Consider the following 13,305-nt stretch of genomic DNA (forward strand, 5'->3'; position numbering starts at 1 on the left):
TTGAGCTGAAGAGCTCAGGGACAGCGTGTCTTCAGGTCAAGGCTACCTCCGTACCATTGGAGCCACAGTGCCACTTCCGGTTTCCTGGTGATTAATTGTAGATAAGAGTCTCATGGACTTTTTAGTTCCCCAGGCTGTCTTTGAACTGCAATCCTCAGATTTCAGCCTCCTGAGTAGCTAGTACCTGCCCACACTTTAGTTTTTAAATATGTATTTGTGCACATGTGTATGCACACACACACACACACACACACTCACACACACACACACACACACATGTTCTACTCCAGACTGTGAAATTCTTGAGCACAGATACTAAGTGGTTTGCTACTTGCATTGTTTGCTTTAGAAAATTCCTATTCTTTTCTAAAGGCATTGCCTCTGCGATAGTCAGACTAGTCACATCAAATCAAAGCAGCCACTGTCCCTTGGTCCCCATAGCTCTCTGAATTTTGTGACATGATTATTTTCTGCTTCTTCTATGAGTTCTTGGCCTGGGAATCTGCATTGCTGTTCACACAGATGTCACTGTTCCCACAATCACTCCAGAGTCTCCAAATTCTTCACAGAGTCTGCCAATATCATTGGGAGCTTCCTGTCTTTTGGGTCATTTCAGACAAATTCATGCTTTTGTTGCTTTCAAATCGTTTGTTCTTTACTGACAGGCTGAGACTTGGGCATTACTCAGCTTTATCTCTCTAGCTCTTTGTCCAATGCCTGGAAAATACAAGGGATTAGAAAAATGTTTCTTGACCTCAACTGAAGAGATTTCACAGGCAAAAAGCCCAAGTAAATAAGGCCAAAATTTACTTAGTGAACTTTAGGATTCCAGAAGATCTTTCCTTTCGCCACCATTTTTTTAAAAAAAATTCTAAGCAGGGCAGGAAATCAAACTAGAAGGGCTTCCTCTGTTTGGTCCTTAAGATTTTTGTTGTGTTATTTGGGTCTCATGGAATGGGGATCCACTTAAAGCTGCCCTCATTCCAGGAAACTTGAAGGGTCACATCTCCAGACATCTAGATTACTGAAGATAGAGAACTCTTTACTGTACAAATAATTTCCCATCTCCCTCTCCCTCCCCCCTTTCCTCTACCATTGCATTAGCTGTCTTGGTTAAGTCCATTGTCCTATAATTTATGAAATTAAAGCACTTCTCACTTTTCAGTGCAATTCACACAGTCAGAGGAGAAATGAAGACCTGCTAAGGCCAAGTCTTCTTGCACAATATTCAGATAAAAATCAGAAAACGAACTCACATTTGACAGAATTGTGACAACCACTGCAGGCCGGACAGGAGTGAGCTGCCATATCAGCCATAAAGGGAAGCCAACCTACTGACAGAGATGGAGAAAATGAGATCTTCTGTTGCAAATGCTGTGGGAGCTCCTTTAAGGGGGGAGCATTATTCAATGGTGGCTCAGCGGATGACAACTTCTCCATGAAAGAAATCACCAGTTGAGGATCACATGATTGCCTGGCAGTGAGGGGCAGTTCCAGGAGTTTCCTTGATCACTTGATATGCTCTGTGCATTAGGTCTGCTAATAAAACACAGGAATGTGTGTGGTTTGAAAATGTATTTTCTAAGAAAAGCCATTTCACATGAACACACTTTACTTAGTTTTAAGAAAGGTAAAGAAAGGGGGAAAGAAGGAATTCCCTAGTATTTAATAACTTATCATCTCTTTTCTCTACTCCTCCTTACCAAGTCCCTAAATCCATCTATTCTTCTACTTTGATGTTGAAGAAATGTAACTGGTTCAGGAAAAGACTGAAGAAAATATCAGGATTGAGGCTATAAAAGGACAATTATTTGGTCCCCCAGCTCTGATTTTATCTGCTGATTACCCTCAATGTAGGCAATCACACCATCAGATGCTGAAACTAGCTCAAGCTGCAGGGCAGTGCCCCCTGCCCTGAGAGAGCCAGATACACATGGCTCAAGGCTCCTACACAGGCTCAGAAGTATCAAGTTTTTCTTAGCTCTGAACAGCAGAAGCCCTCAGTTTCCCCCTTTTCATTCTGTTAGATGACATCCAGGCTATGGTCCTTTAGCTCACCCTGCTCTGAGTATGAATCCACGACTCTCTGGAATCTACCTCCCACCTCTCAATTCTCATCTTTGGCTGGAGTCTGAGCCTCTCTGTCCTCTCTTTCTTTACAAATCAGGGTCCTGCAGGTTCTATCCTTTAGCATACATCCTCTGGATTGGGTCCTCTATTCTGCATTGTTAAGCATGTCCTCTAGGCTTCTCCACTATAGCATCCTCCAGCTTGCTGTCTCCTTTAAAGCAAACCTCCCTCATCTTTCTTTATTCCCAAACCTCTTCTACACTTCACTGTAAACCACAACTTGATCTCTCCCAGCACCACTGCTCATGAGTAAGTCAGGGAGCCCATCAAAGGGAGATGATTTCAGTTAGAAAGTTCCCAATTGGAAGGTACCTTGTGATATATTAATTTGGTAATGCCTCATGCCAAAGTGGATATTGATTATGTGGATAGAAGTCATGAAATCTGTGTCAAAGGCATAGATGTGAGAGTTAACCATGTGGTTAATCCAACATAGAAGAGATTACATGACAGTTCAGGGAGTGCAAGGAAAGTCTAAAGTGGTGGTCTGCAATAAACACATTCAGGATGTATTATTCAGCAGAAAAATGAGAAGGACCCAAAGATGTGACAGGAAATGCAGATGGGTGTGAGGTCATGGAAGTAATGAGGAGTAAAAAGGGAGTCGTCAGTGCTTGACCATTTCAGAGTAAGGTGGTGTTAAGAGTGAAGGAGTAAAGAGTGAAGCACCGTAGGCTACAATATCGTTGGTCCAAAGTAATTTCAGAGAATGAAGAACCTCGTTACACACATCAAGGAATAAAAGAAAGGTGAGATACTGGTTATAGAGTCTTCTTTTGAAAAGTCTCACCGGAAGAGAAGAGTTGGTGGTAGCTAAAGGGCCTTTATCCAAAGGCATTTCCTGGATTTGTATGAATTATATCATGGTGATTGTTTTAAGATAGGTAAACCCAAGCATATGAACCAACAGAAGTAAGAAATGTATGGACATGGTAAGTTGGAAATTCTAAAGGGGATTCTGAAGAATTTTTTTTCCAAATCTTTTCCTTACCTTACAAATGGGACAATATCATTCTCTCTGATGGAAGCACAGAATTTCATTGTGCACGTATACCACATTTTCTTGATTCATTCATCTATTGAGGGGAATCTGGGTTGATTCCATATCTTAGCTATGATAAGTAATGCTGCAATGAACATAGTTATGCTGGTAGCTTTCAGCCTTGTTTGTAATTATTTGGATAAATGTCCAGAAGTTGGATTGCTGGGTCATAAAGGAGTTCTAAGTTTAGTCTGAGGAAGCTTCATACTGATTTCCAGAATGGTTGAGCAAGTTTACACTCCCACCAACAGTGTAGTAGCAGTCCCTTTAGCCACAATCCCTCCAGCATTTATTATTTGTTTTTTATAATGGCCATTCTAACTGGGGTAAGGTAGAATCTCAATGTAGTTTTGATTTACATTTCTTTTATGGCCAAAATTCTTGGGCATTTCTTTATGTGTCTATTGGATGTTCTTATTTCTTCTACAGAGAAGTCTCTTGTTAATTCTTTAGCCCATTTATTAATGGGGTGGTTGTTTTTTGAGGATTTGTTTTTGAGATATTTAATTTTTTGAGCTCTAATTCCATGCTTCCATTAGAAAGAATAGCGTTGCTCCATTTGTAAGGAAATGGAAAGACTTAGACAAAAATCATATTAAATGAAAGTAAACCAGACCAAAGAAACATGGGCTCCATAGTTTCCCTCATTTGTAATAATTAGTGTGTGTCTAGGATAGTCCTAGCAGATGTTCGAAATAAGCCTAATAGCTATGTACATATGACCACAGAAAATGATGCTAATCAAAATGATCTTCATAATATGAAAAGAGATTTTTTTGTGATTGTTTTGCCCTTCCTTCCTTCCTTCCTTCCTTCCTTCCTTCCTTCCTTCCTTCCTTCCTTCCTTCCTTCCTTCCTTCCTTCCTTCCTTCCTTGTGTATTGTTTGCAGTTATTTCCTCTCTCTCTACCCCCCTCCCTCCTTCCCTTCCTCCTCCTCCTCCTCCTCCTCCTCCTCCTCCTCCTCCTCCTCCTCCTCCTCCTCCTCCTCCTCTTCTTCTTCTTCCTTCTCCTTCTCCTCTGGTTTATTCCCTATGGCCATTGTTTCTGATTTCTGTACCCTTTGTCTTGTATATAAGTTTATTTGATTTGGAGAAGAGAAGGGGAATCACAGAAATGGCAGGACAGAGGGTGAAATATCCCAACTAGACATTATATTGGAAACAAACTTCAAAAGTTGTGGGGGAAACTAGGTGTAGTGGCTCACACCTGTAATCCTAGTTACTCAGGAGGCTGAGATCTGAGGATCGTGGTTCAATACTAGCCCGGGCACTAAAGTCTATGAGATTCTTATCTCGAATTAATTACCAGAAAACCACTGTGGCTCAAGGAGTAGGGCAGTAGCCTTGAGCTGAAGAGCTCAGAGACAGCACCCAGGCCCAGAGTTTAAGCCCCATGACCCCCCCCCAAAAAAGAAGGGAAGCTGGAGGGGAAGGAAATTGGAGAAAATGAGGGAGTGGGTGTTACTGTTCAAAAGGAAATATACTCATTGCCTTACTTACATAACTAACCCCTCTGAACGTCACCTTTACAATAAAATTAATTAGAAAAAAGAAACAGAGTCTAAAGGAGATGAGAGTTTGGAATTTGGGGGACATTTTTAAGCCGCATTCACAGAGTAAAGCAGCCAAGGGTTTCTTCATGTATGGAATTATGCCTTGAGGACCTAGGGTGTCTTTCCTGAAGAATGAGAAAAGTTTTCATAGTCTAAGTGTGAGAGGGAATGGGCTGAGTAGTGAATATGGAAAAAGTGAAAGTTCCAGAAAGCAGAAATGAGAAGGGAGACAAGTTGATTAGGGACCGGAAAAAAACAGGCGCATCTCTCAAGTTCAGCAGGATATCTGTATTTATAGTTGTCTATAGCTGTGCCTGGCAATGTCTATTCTCCATATTTAGGAGTATAGGAAAAACGCTATGAAATTGATTCCTACTTGGGGAAGTTATTTATTGGGTCATTGTATTAGTCTATTTTCTATAATTTATAAAATAAAGATGTTTGTTTATTTGACTTATGATTCTGGTAGCTGGAAGGTCTGAACAGCATAGTAATAGCAGTCTGGTAAAGTTCCTCTGGCTTCATAATGGCCTGGTGGAGAAGCAGGAAGGGCTCTCTAAATGAAACCAGAGGTTCCATACCAACTAAGTTACTTGCTTCTGAGGATGCCCTAAGCACCTCCCAATAGGTCCTACCTTTTATGATTTAATGGTTGTTTGAGACATGTTTTGCTACTATTGTGTAGCCCAGGCTGGTCTTGAACTTGTGGTCTTTCTGTCTCTGCTTCTTGAATGCTGGGATTACAACTGTATGCTTCTAGGCCCAGCTTGGCCCCACTTCTTGAAGGACCCTTCACCTCAACAAATTGAGGATCAAAATTCTAGAACATGAGCTTCTGAAAAACAAATTAACATCATATCCAAATCGCAGGAGACATAGAGTGGAATTGTGTTCACTGTGGTATATGTTGATAGAAATTTGTTTTCGCTACCAGCCATTCTTCTGTTTACAGAGTCTTCAATGGGCATATGTAATTACTTCTTCACCATCACTGCATCCCATGCAACAGAAAATTCTGGTGTGTGTGTGTGTGTGTGTGTGTGTGTGTGTGTGTGTGTGTGTGTGTGTGCTGGCATTGAGGTTTGAACTCAGGGCCTTATACTCTTGTTTAATTTTTACACTCAAGGTTGGTGCTCCACTAATGGAGCCACATCTCCACTCCTGGGCTTTTCCCCGCCCCCATTAATTGAAGATGAGTCCCACAGACTTTTCTGCCTGGGCTAGTTTTGAACCTTGATTTTCAGATCTCAGCCTCCTGAGTAGTTAGGATTATAGATATGAGCCACCAGCTCCCAAAAATGGAAAATTATTTTAAGAGAAAAGAAGTAAGGCTAGGGCCGGGAGTTTGGCCTAGTGGTTAAAGTGCTTGCCTAGCATGCATGAAGACCCGGGTTCAATTCCTTGGTACCACATACATAGAAAAAAGTCGGAAGTGGTGCTGAGGCTCAAGTGGTAGAGCTCTAGCCTTGAGAAAGTCCAAGGACAGTGCTCAGGCCCTGAGCTCAAGCCCAGGACTGGCAAAAAAAAAAAAAAAAAGAAGTAAGGCTATGTGTTCCTGCTCACAGGATCATGGTCTTCCCATGAGCCCTTCATCCAGAACAGATGGCCTCACGAGGGACAGGAAGATGGGCACTACACCCAGTTAGAAAACTGGCTAAAAGATAAGTCAGGGCAAGGTTGTGGAGTGGGGTGGGGCACCGCCTCTGTTTCAAGTCAGCAGCAAAGAAGTGATGATGTTTCTTTCCCAGCCAGAATTCTAAGCTGCTTACAGTCAACTCTAGTTGCCTCTCAATCTGATGACCTACTTGCCAAATATTTGTTTCCTGTTTCTGAGACTTTAAGCTCTTTGGCTTCGGAACTCGTGATTCCCCAGGGGATTTCATAAGGATCCCATTGAACTAGGAGCTGAACTGCCATCTAATTTGTGCCATTGAAACATTAGGTCAAGTAGGAACTTTTCTTGTTGCTGGGGTGATTTGATCATCTCAATAATCAAGGGGAGCGGTTGTTGTTGCAATATGAGAGCAAGGGAAATAGTCCTGAATGTACTGCTTAAAGTGAACGTATCTATAGTGACAGTAAAGCTTTCCACGTTTTCATTCCTATGTCCAATCAGACCCATATTTATACTTATATTCTCCAATAATCTCTTTGGCCAGAACTTCCATCAATGAGTAATTGTTACATCTCTTATAGTTCATTGAAAATCCAACGTCATTGTCCTTTTACCTACAGAATAAATTAGAAAGGTGACCATCACAACCCACAACAGAGCCATAAAAGAGTAATTAAAAAGTAATTATAGCCAGGCTCTGGTGGCTCACGCTTGTAATTCTACCTACTCAGGAGGCTGAGATCTGAGGACTGTGGTTCAAAGCCAACCAGGGCACTAAAGTCTAGGAGATTCTTACCTCCAACTAAACATGTATATGAAATGTTGTGTCTACACGCACACACACACGTATATATACATATACATATATATGCATGTGTATATGTATATGTGTATATATGTATATATATTATACATTACTAATGGCTCTGTTTTTCTGGAAAGCCCTGATTTACTTAAGCAGGAACATCTGCTGTTTCTGTGGTTTTTTGAAAATTCAACTATCGGAAAAGGATCTGGAGACACCACTCAGTGGTAGAACATTTGCCTAGTCAGAGGTTTTTCTTCATGATTGTTGTTCTTAATGTACTATGTGAAGCTGTTTCTTTTCTCTTCTTTTCCCTTTATGGTTATCTCATGTTATTTCTGTATGTGACTTTGGTACCTGATATATTGTATATATTTGTTTATTTGAGAAAGGGAAGGTAAGGGAATAACAAGATGAGTGGGAGGGAGTGGGGAAGGGAAAGTAAGAGTAAAACATGGGAAGGGGTAACAATGTTCAAGAAGTAATGTACTCACTACCTGATGAATGCAACTTCAACCCCTCTGTACATCACCCCGACGATAAAATTAAAAAAAAAAAGAAAAGAAAAAATACTGAAACAGAAAACAAAAACAGAAGAAAAAACCCACAAAATAACAACAACAAAAAGAGATGTACAGGAAAAGGCATGAAGGATTACGGAACATCACAGAGGCAGATTTTAGCTTTGCTGGAATTTACTTGTTCAATTCTCATTCCAGCTCTCTCTAGTCTTGAGATCCCTAGATTTCCCAGATGATGTTATAATGAACATTCTGTGTATAACTGTGTTAGTTTACCTTCCATTGCTGTGACAAAGTACCTGAGAAACTCACACAGAGAAAATACTTGCGTTTGGTTTATAGTTTCAGAGGGCAGAGGCTATAGCCACATGGTTCTGTTGTTTCTGGACAGTGCAGCATAGCAAGGAGCAGGTGGTAGAACAAAGCTGCCTACCTCATGGTAACTGAGCAGGAAAGAAAGCTTGATTTTGTAACGAGGGTCCCCAATCATTTTGCTATAAATCTACAAAATGGGTTCATTGATGACACCCATCAGCCGGAGCTGATCCTATCACATTCCCAAGGCCTCACTTCTGCTGTATTCAGGGCCAAGCCTTCAACACACAGGCTTTTGGGAAGAGAGACTGATACAGGAGGGAAATATTGATGACATAAGTTGCGTGGCCTATCGCTTGCTAAAAACCAGCTGCCATGTCAAGGTTCTGTCTTTGATTTTCTGTGATAAAGGGAGTTCTGTTTCTAAAACCTTTTGAGCCGTTATTTGAGTCCCTAAAATGCTGCACTAAACATGAGAGAGACTTCTGGAGATACTGGGAAGGACCAACTCTCAAGTTGGGGTTAAGATTCGTTGCTTAGTAGATAGATAAGTCACAATTCCCCGTCCACCATAGCTCCTCCTATGCAAAGTGATTATTTGCAAAAAGTTCACAGGGCAGCAGGTGTGGACCCAATAAAGGAAGTCCTACAGAGGTCTTATTTGAGAAGTTTCTGGTCTAGAATTTTGTTTTTAACACCATACTGTATTGAATTCATTAGCCTGCTTCATGAAAGTGCTATTTTCTCTTTTATTTATTTTTTATTAAAACTTTTTAACACTGAGTTTTGACATCATATTTCAAATGTCATGTTCTACAAACAAGTATTCAAGATTAAATCTCTATATGCAATCACTGGCACATAAATTTAAGAACATAATTAGAATTAAGCCGAGTTTTTTATGTCACAGACATAGCAATCTATATAACATAATATATCAAAATATGTCTATAGAATATATATCCTATCATAGACCTGTATTCTATATAGATATAGTTATAGCTTCAAATTCATGTCAATGACCTGTAGTACTATTTTCTCTTTTAAAAGAAGGAAAAGATACCCCGAGTTCTTGACCACACTTCTCGTCATAGCTCAGTTGCTCATGGTTGATGTGGGGCTAATCACTCAAGGAATTACAGACAGAAGTGAATGAAATAGTGGGTGGAAATCATTGTAAGTGTTGGAGTACTATCCATGGGCAAGGCATTCCATCTGCATTGTTACGCAGACCTTTCCCTGGACACTTCAGTAAGGAATCCAAGGGGTCTGGCTCCTGAGCCTAGTAGCTAGCCTGAGGTGGGGTGATGGGAGGCCGAATGTTACTTGTAATTTTGGAACTACTGTTTGCTAGTTATGTGACCCCTCCTTTCGGAGCTTCAACTTCACCATTAAATCAAAGCCCTGTACCTTCCTTAAGATGCTGTGGTAGAGATGAAATGAAATAGTGCAGATAAAGAGCCTAGCTCAGTGACTGACATATAGCACTTGTTAAAAAGAACTCCTACTCTTCTCTAGCTTTCTAAACATTCCTCCCTTTCCAACTCTGTGTCCTATGTCTCTGTCCTATCCAGCCTTCCATTCATCATCTTCACTATAGGACAACAAACACACAGACGCTTCTAGGCTTTGTCCTGTATTTCCAAGACTGCTTCTATGTAAGCTAGATTTCCTCTCACATTAGAAACTGATTGATTGATTGATTGATTGATTGAGGTACTAGAGATCAAATCCTGGGCCACATACATGCGAGGCAAGCACTCTGCCATTGAGATACATCCCCAGTCCAAAAACTTTTAAGGTGGGAGGTCGGGAAGCTTTCCCATTTATCCAATCCAATCCAATCAACTTGTGTTTATTGACTCACTCTGTGAGCTCTGAATGGATATCAGTCTTAGAATTAGGATCGAGGTGTTGAATTCCAAGTCCCTACTACTTCTCTGGCATGAGAAACAGGATAATGGGAACCCACTGCACCTGATTAGCCTGTTAGAAGACATTTGTTTATAGGGCCAAATGGGAAGAAACAAAAGAGCATCTCTAGTCACAGCTAGGGGATATTGGATGAAAATGGCACAGTGAAATATCCTGCCAACAACACAGGAAGCCAGCGTGGCCCACCAGACCGTACTAAAATTCTCAATGTGCCAGGACCATGGGGCATTGAATAAAATCCAGACTCATCACCTGGGTAACACAAGGTGACATTAAGGACAATGACTACTGTCTCTACCCCAGAATATCCTCCCTGTCACTTGAATTTAGAAAGAATGGATATGTGAGGCTAGCTGTGGATCCGTGCCACATTACACAGTTATTTACCTAGTAATCAGAGAGAAGCGCTTAGTAGAAAGGGAGGCACTGTTAGTCAGTTGCTTCAGAACTGGCAGCTGTCCAGCCCGGGGGAGCTTTCTGCTGCCACCTACTAAGCTGTGTGATTCCCTATAGCTAACCTGCCAATTCTCCAAGCTGTGTGAAAGGGCTGAGTGATGAGAGACACTCACCTGAGGCCTCAGCTGGGCTTCACAGCTCCTGGCCCCCTGGCCAGGAAGAACCTTCAGCTGGCAACCTTAACATTCTGTCACTTCAGTGGATGGTGTCATGACACTTGACTATCTCTCAATACAAGCACAAACAACAAATAAGAACAACCAAAAAAAGAGGACAAGCTATGCAAGGCATCATTCAGAATTCTATGACATTTAGATCAATTCTTTTATATTTACGTAAATGGATTTGGTAACCTAATGTAGTATTGATTTTGAAGAAGCAAAGGAGGAGGAGAAAGGAAAGGGGGGAAAAACACATACAAATACAGCCGAAATGACTAGTCTTTGTTCATGTCTCCCACCTTAGTTTTAGTTCTATGTAGCTGGACACCAAGTTAAAACTTGGTGCCTCTACAGGAATTAGGACCATTAGTCATTGTGACTCAACAGAATTCTAGATCAACTGCCGCAGTTCTGAAGAGTCTTCTTCTGCCTCTCTTCTGCAGAAATTCTCCATAGTCAACAATCATGCAGAACGGAGAGGGGGACATGACCTTGACCATGAGGAATGGAGTCAGGGGTGGAATGATAACATATGACCAGAGTCTTCATAAATAACAGATTATGCTTTGATCTGTTTTTTCTCGGAATAGCCAGCAGTACTAGCTCAAGCTCCAGCAGGCAATAGTCCCAGATTTCAGGGCTTATGGAGGGATCCATGCTGAACAGGAAGCACCCCCACCCCTGCAGCTCATCACCTGGCCCTCTTCTCCCTCCCAGCCCTCTGTCACTCATGAGTAGATGATGCTCACAGGGCCATTCACATTGTTTAGGAGCTAATCAGCTCATGAGTGTGACTGAGTCAGAAACTGTCTCATCAATCCTTACTTCTGTAAAGCCCACCCCGCCAAGTATTTGTCAGAATATTCTGGCAAATTCATTAGTGTCTGAACAACTCTGGGCTTGTTTTGCTCTGTGGTTCTGTTAGGCATCCTCCTGTTCTCATTCCTACTGGACAGAGGTTGTTCTGTTCAGGACCTGTCTTCCTTCCCAATGTTACACAGAGGAGGTATATTCCAGGCTGGGGATGTGGCTCACTGGTAGAGAGTGCCTGCCATGTACAAGGCCCTGAGTTTCCAGCTCTAACTGTGCAAGAACCAGGTTAATTCCCTAAAGAAATACAGTTATCCCTTGATGGAGACACTGGGTGAGGTAGAGAATTGGTTCATGACCTCCCATGGATACTCAAATTCCAGATGTTCAAGTCTTTTTTTGTATAATGATATACTGTTTGCATCTAACCTACATACATCCCCTCATATTTGAATCCTCTCAAGATTATTTACAATGCCTAGCAGTAAATGCTATGTAAATAGTATACTGTAATGTTTAAGGAAATCACATAGGATTATGTGCATGTCAATACAAGAGCAACCATCACAGAAATTCACTCAAGGGAGCCCATGGTTGGTTGAATGGAAAGAAATGGGGGATCCAACAACACAAACAAACAAACAAACAAAAACAGGAATTACCCTTTTTCGAGGGTATTGAGCTGGATACCTCTAAATGGCTGCTGTCTCTTGTCTCTTGCCCTTAATGATTACATTTTGAGTTTCCATCCCAAGTAACATAATACACCCAGAGTTCCTTGTAGGAATAGCTTGCCCATTCTCAGCTTAAACTCAATCATGATCACTGCAATGAGCTGCTAAGAAACCCCATAGAACACATGAGGACACACAATGCAGTTATGTAGAGGCAATTCAGAGAGAAGACAGGACTCCAGTGGTATATTGGAGCCAAAGAATGAGAAAGGTAAAATGACAAAAAGATAGGACATGAACTCAAGGGTTTTATTCATCCATCTAATCACTGAAAAGAAAAAAAACAAACCAGCAATGGAGCAACAGTACCTACCTGGAGCTTAGATCCTACTCCACGTAGGATCTCATCCTGTTATTTTATTTAATCCTCCAAGCCATATTTATTGGTTTCTATCATTAATGTTTTACAGGATGAGAAAAATGAACGCTTTGACAGAGTAAGCCCTAGACTGGTCAACACCATAGATTATGATTTGAGGAGGGTTACCCCAAGACAAGCTTTGATGGATTAAAGAGCTTGGATCAGAAGGTGTCGTGTAAATATAAACTGGAGAAATGGAGGCACTTTCTTTCCTGGTTTTATACCAGTCTCTTTGGTCCACGTGACAGAACTCCTTTTGGCATCACCACATCTACCACATGTCCACTATTACATAAGCCAAAAAAGGTACCCAAACCATAGAAAGGAAATCTTCCATTGAAAATACCCAACAGCCAGTGAGCAGAGAGAATCATTAGAAAAAGGTTAAGTTGTTAATGGCTGTTTCTAAATATAACAACTGGTAGGGCTCTTCTAGAGCTTGTTCATAGCAGAGGAGACCTGTTCCATGATTTCTGTGGATTAGCATATACAAACTCAAATAGGGAAATTATTCAAGTCCTAAGCCACCAATAGAAATGGAACTTGGCAGTGCAGGGGGTCATGCAAGCATGTTTCTGGACTTTTTAGTTACTGGAGCAGATAGCAGTGTACTTATTGAGTCTTCTATGGACCAGCATCATGATAGGTGCTGGGCTGCGGAGGAAAGCAATGCACAAAGACAAATAACTAGGGTCTGTACCTGAAACTCAATAAATGATTCCCTCTTTCTCTCTGTCTCTGGGTCTGCATCTCTCTCTCTCTCTCTCTCTCTCTCTCTCTCTCTCTCTCTCTCTCTCTCTCTCTCTCTCTCTCTCTCTCGCTAAATACAGTGATCTTGTCAAGTACCTTCCTTTACTAGAAACACTC

General features: G+C 41.3%; 1 long non-coding RNA gene across 1 annotated transcript; it reads right to left on the minus strand.

Annotated features, from left to right (window-relative positions):
• Window positions 1-320: 320 nt before the first annotated feature.
• Window positions 321-10,560, minus strand: LOC150049170 (uncharacterized). The gene is made up of 4 exons (XR_016538969.1): window positions 10,486-10,560; window positions 5,361-5,560; window positions 1,257-1,539; window positions 321-717 (listed from the first exon to the last, which is right to left on the minus strand). It is a non-coding gene; the product is annotated as an uncharacterized LOC150049170 (long non-coding RNA).
• Between the last annotated feature and the right edge of the window lie 2,745 nt (window positions 10,561-13,305).

Source organism: Megascapheus bottae, chromosome 20 (genome assembly GCF_031878675.1).
Source record: "Megascapheus bottae isolate mThoBot1 chromosome 20, mThoBot2.hap1, whole genome shotgun sequence".
NCBI classification, from domain to species: domain Eukaryota; kingdom Metazoa; phylum Chordata; class Mammalia; order Rodentia; family Geomyidae; genus Megascapheus; species Megascapheus bottae.